Source organism: Myotis lucifugus, unplaced genomic scaffold, assembly GCF_000147115.1.
Source record: "Myotis lucifugus unplaced genomic scaffold, Myoluc2.0 scaffold_71, whole genome shotgun sequence".
In the NCBI taxonomy this organism is placed as follows: domain Eukaryota; kingdom Metazoa; phylum Chordata; class Mammalia; order Chiroptera; family Vespertilionidae; genus Myotis; species Myotis lucifugus.
Genome location: NW_005871119.1, coordinates 1567758 through 1576571, shown reverse-complemented (window position 1 = coordinate 1576571; position 8814 = coordinate 1567758). Strand labels below are relative to the sequence as shown.

The 8814-nt window shown below is 39.3% G+C and overlaps 1 pseudogene; it reads left to right on the top strand.

The window, feature by feature from the left end:
- The first annotated feature begins 522 nt into the window (after positions 1 to 522).
- LOC102428703 lies at positions 523 to 6460 on the top strand (annotated as a pseudogene).
- The last annotated feature ends 2354 nt before the right edge of the window (positions 6461 to 8814 follow it).

Sequence of the window (8814 nt, the reverse complement as noted above, 5' to 3'; positions counted from 1 at the left end):
GGCAAAATCTGGTTCCTTGGGGAATGGAGAAGGAATTTGAGCTGGCCTCTTCCTGAGCCATGAAGACCCTGGTTCTCTCCTCCCCTTTCTTCAGCCCTGCTCAAGGTGATCTGAAGAAGCAAATTAGAGCTTGGGCAAATTAGTTTGCCTCTCTAAGCCTCAGTTTCTCATGTATAAAATGGCAGTGATAATACTTTCTTACAGAATTGTGGAAAAGATTAAATGGACAGTGTACTACTTGGCTCCTCATAGATAATTAAGATATTATAGCTATAATTCTTATTGTCCATATTTTAAGTGGTAGCTATAAGGGAAGAATCAGAAGGGGGGTGTTGGATAGCTATGAGTCCAGGGATTCCAGATGGAGAAAACAGCCTGGAAGGTCAAACTCTATAAATGCTAAAATGGATGCTTTCAGTTCCAGCTTTTCCACTTTGCCTCAGGGCCCAGTAGCAACATAGTGAAAGTGACCATGGCAACATCACAGCCACAGTATTCTATAAACAGAATTTGTCAATAACCATGAGGCTTTTAGGAGGCAACAGTAATTCATATCTGACCCAGATCTTCCTCCTGATGTAGGCTCTAACTCTAAAATTGCATGAGATTTGGGAAGCATTTTAGACTCAGAGAGTTTGATATTTGAATAAGATCGCCAAACTGCCCCTGATAATGGTTGCAAAGAACTGAAACTGAGCACCCAGCAGGTAATAGGGGATCTGTAAAGGTTTTTTTGGATTCAGCTAAAGTAGTGTATCCTCAGGAGTCCTGGACACTGCTGCTTGGGCATGGCACAGGCTCTGAGTAGCCTGAGAGGTTAGGCAAGTGAGGCAACAGCACACTGCCATTAGTGATCGGCTCTGAAGTCAGACTATCCAAGGCCCCAAATTCCAGCTCTAGCACTTAACACCTTTACAACCTGGGAAAACTACTTAAATTATCTATGTCTCAGTTTCCTCTTTCTAAAGTTAGGATAATAAAGTACCTCATAGGGTTATAGTGAGTGTTAAAATAAGGATTAAATGAGATATTTCTAAAGCATTTTAGGACAGCGCCTGACAAGTACTCATTTCAAGTGCTCAATAACAGCTAGCTCTAATGCTAAATGGGAAATCTGGTGATGTGCAGCAGGTATTTGGTTATGTGGATCTGGCACTCAAGAAATACATAGTAATTTAAGATAGATTTTACAGAAAGGCAGCAAAGCAAGTAGAAACTGAGGCAATAGGAGAAATGACAACAGCAATAGCACCTGTTAATCTAAAAGTGAGTCCTAAAAGAGGACTACCTGCAGCTACAGAAATCAAGATTCCAAAACCAAGAGGCATTCCCAAAATGATAAAACAGACCTGCCCTTCATAGAGTGACATATAACTAAAGAAAACAAAAGTATCCTGACAGGTTTGACTCAGTGGTTAGAGCATCAGCCTGTGGACTAAAGGGTCTCAGGTTTTATTCTGGTCAAGGGCACATACCCCGGTTGCAGGCTTGATCCCCAGCCCCAGTCAGGGCATGTGCAGGAGGCAACCAATCAATGTTTCTCTCTCACATCGATGTTTCTCTCTCTGTCTTACCCCTTCCCTTCCACTCTCTCTAAACATCAATGGAAAAAATATACTTAGCTGAGGATTAAAAACAACAACAAAAATACAAAAGTAAGAAAAGGGGCAAGAGGAAAACAACCTATAAAACAGCTTTAAAAAGGATGAAGAGGGCCAGAAGGAAAAAAAAAAAAAAACAAGCCAAGAGTCAGACAAAAAGGAGGGGAAGAAAGAAATTGAATCAAAAAGGAAAAATTTATTTAAAACAAAGGTTACATCAACCTCTGATTCTGAAGAAGGAGATGATCAAGGTGAAGAGAAAAGCTAGAAGAAACTTTCAGACTGCTCAGAGAAGGAATATGCCCAAAGGCCAACATGAGAAAGAAACAACAGATAGAAAACACAAGAGGAACAAATGGAAACTGGGCAGTGGAATAAAGATGAAGGAAAGAAGCCAAAAGTTAAGAAAATGGAGAAGTGTGAAATATCAATGGGACATGCTGAAATAAAAAATTCACTCAAAATTGATTATCTTGATAAGAACAGATGTACTGAGGCCTTGGATGAACTTGCTTCACTTCAGGTCACAATGCAACAAGTTTCAGGAACACACAGATAATTACCACACTGAAAAAAATACAGAGATCCAAAGTGAGATTATCATGGAAAAGTCTGCAATGTTGTTTAACCAGTTTAAAAACATTTTTCTGGTTGGTGTAGGAGATTCTATAATCACACAAGTGCTGAATAAATCTCTTGTCGAACAAAGACAGCATGAGGGAGCAAATAAAACCAAAGATCAAGGGAAGAAAGGGCCAAACAAAAAGCTAGGAAAGGAACAAGCAGGTTCAAAGACTCTAAATGGAGGATCTGAGGTTCAAGACAGTAATCAACCACAACATAAGAAAGCAAAGACAATGCCAGCAGCAAGAAAAAGTCATCCAGTGAAGAGAGAGAGACTGAAATATCTCTGAAGGATTCTAGGTTGACATATCTGGAATATAAAGAACATTTGAGAAGTTTTTAATGGATTTTATTTGAAATATTTAGATAGCTGAAAGTTTTAAATTTTTATAAGCAAGTTTTGATATTTAAAACTTGATTTGAGGGAGAAAATATCTTTATCTTTGTTTAAAAGTAATTAAACATTGCTTAATTGTAAAGAATAGATTTTAGATCTTCTAGTGTACTTTGTGATATACTTTGTGCATAGGCACAGGTGGAAGGGGATAAGGTGCAAATACACATCTTAACAAGCCACTGCGCCACCTCACTCTCAGTTGTATTTGCTTTGGATTCCTGACCACAAAAGCTTATCAAAGGCCTTGAACTTGCCAAAGTGGATATGGCCCATGACTAGAAGGGGAAGGCACTGCCTCCTTGCCTTATAAATATGTTTGCACTCGAGGTCAAGAATAGTTTAAACTTTTTTCTAATATATAAACATTATATAATCACCTGATGATCATTATAGATGACAAACAATGTGCTCAGCATTATATTGGGGATAATAGAAGACATATTAGGAATAATATAAGGTTACTATAATCTATATATATAAAATCCTAATATGCAAATAGACTGAATGGCAGAACAGCTGAACAACCAATCACTATGACGTGCACTGACCACCAGGGGGTATGCACGGAACATGGTGGGTGTCGGCAGCAGGTGGCAGAGCGCAGAACATGGTGGGCATCGATTGGCCACAGCGGGATGGTGGAGCAGGTGAGCGGGGGTGCCAGATCAAGGTGGGGCACCAGTCGCTGTCATCAGGGTGAGCCTCTGATGGTTACTGAAAATTCTTTGCTCCCCTGCGCCGTGGTCCTACCCGGCGCTCGCACCTGCTGCCGGCACCCGGCACCTGCCCTGATCACTTGGCACCATCAGCAGGTGTGAGTGGTGGCTGCCGGCCCCGATTGCCCCTGAGGGCTTCTCCACCTCCCCCTGCTCCTGAGAGCCAATCGGGGCAGATGCCACTCGCATCTGCTGCTGGCGCCAGCCCCAGTGGCTTCATGCCATCAATGGGTGCGAGCAGGACTGGCACCATCATCATGTGGGAGTGGCGGCGGTGGGAGCAGGGCTGCTGGCAGGGAGGGGACCAGAGGCTGTGGCAGGAGGAGCCAGGAGGGGGCATGGAGGATGGGCCAAAACCTGCCCTTGTGCCCACTACAGACTCACAGCCCACAGTTCCTTTCAAGGTGCATGAATTCATACATTGGACCCCTAGTATTAAATAATAGAATTCCAGTGCCTGGTATGTGACAAGCACTGATCTAAATGATCTATATATCAACTGATTTCAAAATTTTGATGAGAAAAGAAACACTAGTGTGATACTAGTATTATCGCCCCTGTTTTATGGAAGAGGTTCAAAGATAAGGAAAAGTCACATGATTAGGAAGTGTGAAGTGAGGCCTATTTTCTGAACCACTACGACATACATTTTTTTCAGCATCTGCAAGAAAACATCTCTAACATATTTATTTGGAGAAGAAGCATACAGATAAGCATTATTTCATAGTGATGTAACAAAAATCAATTTTTGACTTTAAGAAAACCTCATAATATTGCAATTCTTATTCATTATTCATATTCATATTTACCGAGTACCAACTATGTACTAAGCATTGTTATAGAAACTGAACTTTCAAAAATGAACAAAATGGACAAAAACCCCTGACCTCATGTCCAAGTGAGCTGGCTCCATCTTTCAATTTCATACAATACTCAACATTACCACCATCATCCCATAGCTGAGATGAAGCCAATGCTTTCCTGTGTATAAAAGAACAACACTGAATCATTAGAAAGAGAATTACATTGTATAACAGAAACTACCACTACCCACTCTTGAAAGCATCCTTTTGGAGAAAACTCTGCTATACTGGACCATGGGTGAAAAATTACATAGGGGAAACAGTGAAAAATTACATGGTGGGGAACAAAAGAAAAAACTATATACGGGAAATTTTTTCTTGCAGTTTACTGATCTTTTGAGCATTTAAACCAATAATCCAGGTTCAGAGAGGCACTATTCATGATATTGAGCAACTCATTTGAAACTTTTCAATCTGTTTCCTAAGGATTGTATGACCTGACATCTAAGATCATTTTAAGTCTGTCTTAAAGGCAATAAATATTAGGAGTTAGGAGGAAGCCATAGAGTTCTACATGTTTCATTTCCTACCCACTCACAGGCAGAAATCTCACAACATCAGGTGCTAATCAGAATAGGATATCCTGGCCCAGACCTCAACAGCAGTGCAAATGGAGCCCCAGAGCTCTGTGACCTTCTCCCTTTCACACCTTGTGATACCCCATTCCCATCAGAATTATCACTGAAACTTATTTGACCTTTATTCCAAAATAAAACTCATCCTTCAGTCCCAGACATTGTTGCCAAAGAAAATACAGGATGCTCAGTGGACTTTAACTAGACTTCTGTATTTTTATGTGCTAAGTCTGACAACATAGCTCAGGTCTCTCAACCCCTTAGGAGAGAAGTCCACTGCATCCAGGAAGACCTCATGATCACCCAGCCTATTGTAATCTCTCTTCTCTCAATACTCTCTATTTTACTCCTGTGTTCATTTTCTCCAAATCTGACATGTTACATTTTATTTGATTGCATGTTGTTGTTGTATTTTCTGTTCTCCCCTCCTCCCAACAGGATGAAAGTACCACAAGACTAGATACTTATCTATTTTGTTTATGCTATCCAGTGACTATAGTAATGCTTGGCACAGAAAATATTTGTGAATGAATTTGTGAATTGTCTATTCATTGCATATCAAAAGTGATATTGCCATTATGATAAAGATCATAGGTAAATTGGATGATCATATTATAGAAGTAGCTGATATGTATTGAGCATATAATATGGACCAGGCAGGATGATAAATAGCTTATAGGAATTAACTCGATGCTCACAAAAATCCAATGATGTAGACCTGTTACCCCATTTTACAGCTGAACTAACTGATACTGAGACAAAAAGTAACTTGCCCAAGGTCACAGAGGGTAACATTGAGATTTAAACCCAGAAGCCTAATTCTAGAGTCTTAGTTCTTTAACTGGGTCTTTTCTAATGGATACTTGTACCTGCTGAGAAATAGAACCTGGATATGGACAAAGACATTCTTATGTAATAGACATAACTTGTCATGTTAATAGAACATTTGGTTGGAGAGAAAGATAAAGGAGTGAGGTCATGGCTCGGTTATCCTTTTTTCTTCACTTTGAAGCTCAGTCTTGATTGCAATAGGCACCAATCTGTCCAAAATACCATATACACATGTAGGATGTTTCTTAAGACTTTTGAAGGGATTTGTATGTAAGAACTGAAGCCACACAGATTCTAGAATAAAAGTGATATCCATTTTACTAACAATTAATTTGAACACAAATAAATACCATTTGAGTAGATCTGATTTAAATTTCTAGTTCCTTTTCACTTAAGGAACAGGCTATACTGTTTATCACTCACAAGAAAGAATCTCCTCCATCTTACCCATTCTGAAAGTCCTTTTCTTCCCCTTTCTGTGTTAGCTGCTCACACTGCTCTGTGCTGGGTTCCTTTTCTTATATCATGTATTTACTATCATTTTCATATTACTGTCTCAGCTAAAAGATTCCAAGTTTATGTTAAGGACTCCTTATATTTGGTTGGCAGACTAGTGCATTATTCTGGTACCAGGACCCAGTAACGACACATGGAAAACAGTAACCAAGGGATGTTACTGGTTAACTATTACTTGCTCTTTTATAGACAGTGCTTTGATGAGTCTTTTTCCAAGCATCTACCAATGATCAGCAATCTGTTGCCAGTGGGCAAAATCCAGTCGACAGCCTATTTTTGTGTGGCTCCAGTAGCAGGAATGATTTTTACAGAAAAACATTTGCAATCAATTGGATGAGAGAGAACACTAATGTTGAGCTTCAATTAAGTAACAAAAAATAATTCTTTTAATTAGTAGACTTGTATTTAAAAAGTGTACTCAATATTTTTTAAATTTCATCAAAATTGTGGAAATTTATTTGCTTATATAAGTACCTACTTATTGGCTTAATATTCAAAATTTATAAGGAACTTATAAAACTCAACACCAAAAAACAAACAATTCAATTAAGAAATGACCAAAGGATCTGAATAGACACTTCTCCAAAGAGGATATACAGATGGCCAATAGACATATGAAATGATGCTTATGGTCACTAATCATCATAGAAATGCAATTTAAAAACAAAACTGTCAGAATGGATATCATCAATAAATCCACAAACAAGTGTTGGTGAGGATGCAGAGAAAAGGAACCCTGATGCACTGTTGGTGGGAATGCAGACTGTGGAAAAGAGTATGGAGTTACCTAAAAAAATTAAAAAAAAAAATTAAAAATGGATGCCCTGGCTGGTCTTGCTCAGTGGCTAGAGCGTGGGCCTGCGGACTGAAGGGGCCTGGGTTCGATTCTGGCAAAGGGCAGATGCCCGGGTTGCGGGTTCAATCCCCAGTAGGGGACGTGCAGGAGGTGGCCTATCAGTGATTCTCTCTCATCATTGATGTTTCTCTCTCCCTTTCCTTCCTCTCTGAAATCAATAAAAATATATATTAAAAAATAAATAAATAAATAAAAATGGAACTGCCTTATAACCCAGCAATTCCACTTCTGGGACTATATCCAAAGAAACCAGAAACACTAATTCAAAAGAATAGTTTCACACCTAAATTCACGCAGCGTTATTTACAGTAACTAAAATTTAGAAGCATTCCAAGTGCCCGTTAGTAGATGAGAGGCTAAAAAAGCTTTGGTACATTTACACAATAGAATATTACTCAGCCATTTAAAAAGAAGGAAATCTTACCTTTTGTAATAGCATGGATGAATCTAGAGAGTAGTATGCTAAGTGAAATAAGCCAGTCAGAGAAAGACAGATATCATATGATTTCACTTATATGTGGATTCTAATGAGCAAAATAAACTAACAAAATGGGAGACAGACTCATGGATATAGAGAACAGACTGACAGCTGTCAGAGGGGAGAGGGTTGGAGGCTGGGTGAGAAGGGTGAAGGGATTAAGCAAAGAAACAAAAATAGACTCATGGACACAGAAAACAGTATGATGATTGCTAGAGGTAAAAGAAGGTAAAAGGGCGATAAATGGTGATCTAAGGAGACTTGGCTTGGGGTGGTGAAGACACAATGCAGTATAGAGATAATATATTGTAGAATTGTATAACTGAAACCTGTATAACTTTATTAACCAATGTCACCCCAATAAATTCAATAAATGGAAACTTAAAGGAAAAAACAGTATCTACTTATACTCAATTTGGCTTCTTGGCACATAGTGATCAATTCGTATTTTTAAAAATGGAGCAATTATTGTTTCACCTATTTTAACTTTCTATACTAGTGGCCCGGTGCATGAATTTGTGCACATTGAAAGTAAATTGATTAGAAGAAATATTTTAATATCGCTACTCGCCCTTTCTCTATAATAGAAGTGTCAACCAAATTCACAATTGACAATGACAGATGGAAACACACAAATATATATATAAACTTGCTTAATTATACCTGCTTTCTGACTTAGCTAAACTTTTTCCAGGCCAGTGAAGCACCCCAACTTCTCTTTCAGGTATTTGTCAGCAACACAGCAGTAAATATCAACACAAAGCAGATTATTATTATAGATCATGCAGGGAGAACAAAGGGTAAAATATTTAACTGCAGCAGTGTTTGACTATATTCTGCGCAGTGAGAAAACCTGAAGTCATTTTCAAGGTCCACCATTTCTTATTTCTTTTCAGTCGGGTCAAGTTTCTAAGCTTTCTAAATCTCTGTTTTTCTGCTAATGAAAAGAAAATAGGATTCCACCAAGTCTCCTATCTACCTACTCTAGGACTTCTGTAAGGATCAAATGAGATGAGGCACGGGAAAACGCTTCACAAACATTTGGTTAAACTGTAAAATGTTTGCACCTGGCTATAAAGCAAGCCATGTTCCTGGGCTGAGGAAACTGCAAGGAGGCTAGTTGCTAGGGAGAGAAAGCCAGGCGTTGCTATGTGGCATCATTAACCGGCGCCCACAGTGACCTTTTCCGGGCTGGGCTGGGCTGTGGGCTGCATTTTGCGCCATGGAGTCTCAGCAGCATCAGCTGCGGTTTGGTGGGCTGTTGCTTCAGGGTGGTGGCGGGGCCTGTGTCCCACTTGGGGGAAGCCAAGTGTTGATTTGTGGGCGCCAGGTCCATGGTGCTGTTTCTCTGTAAATG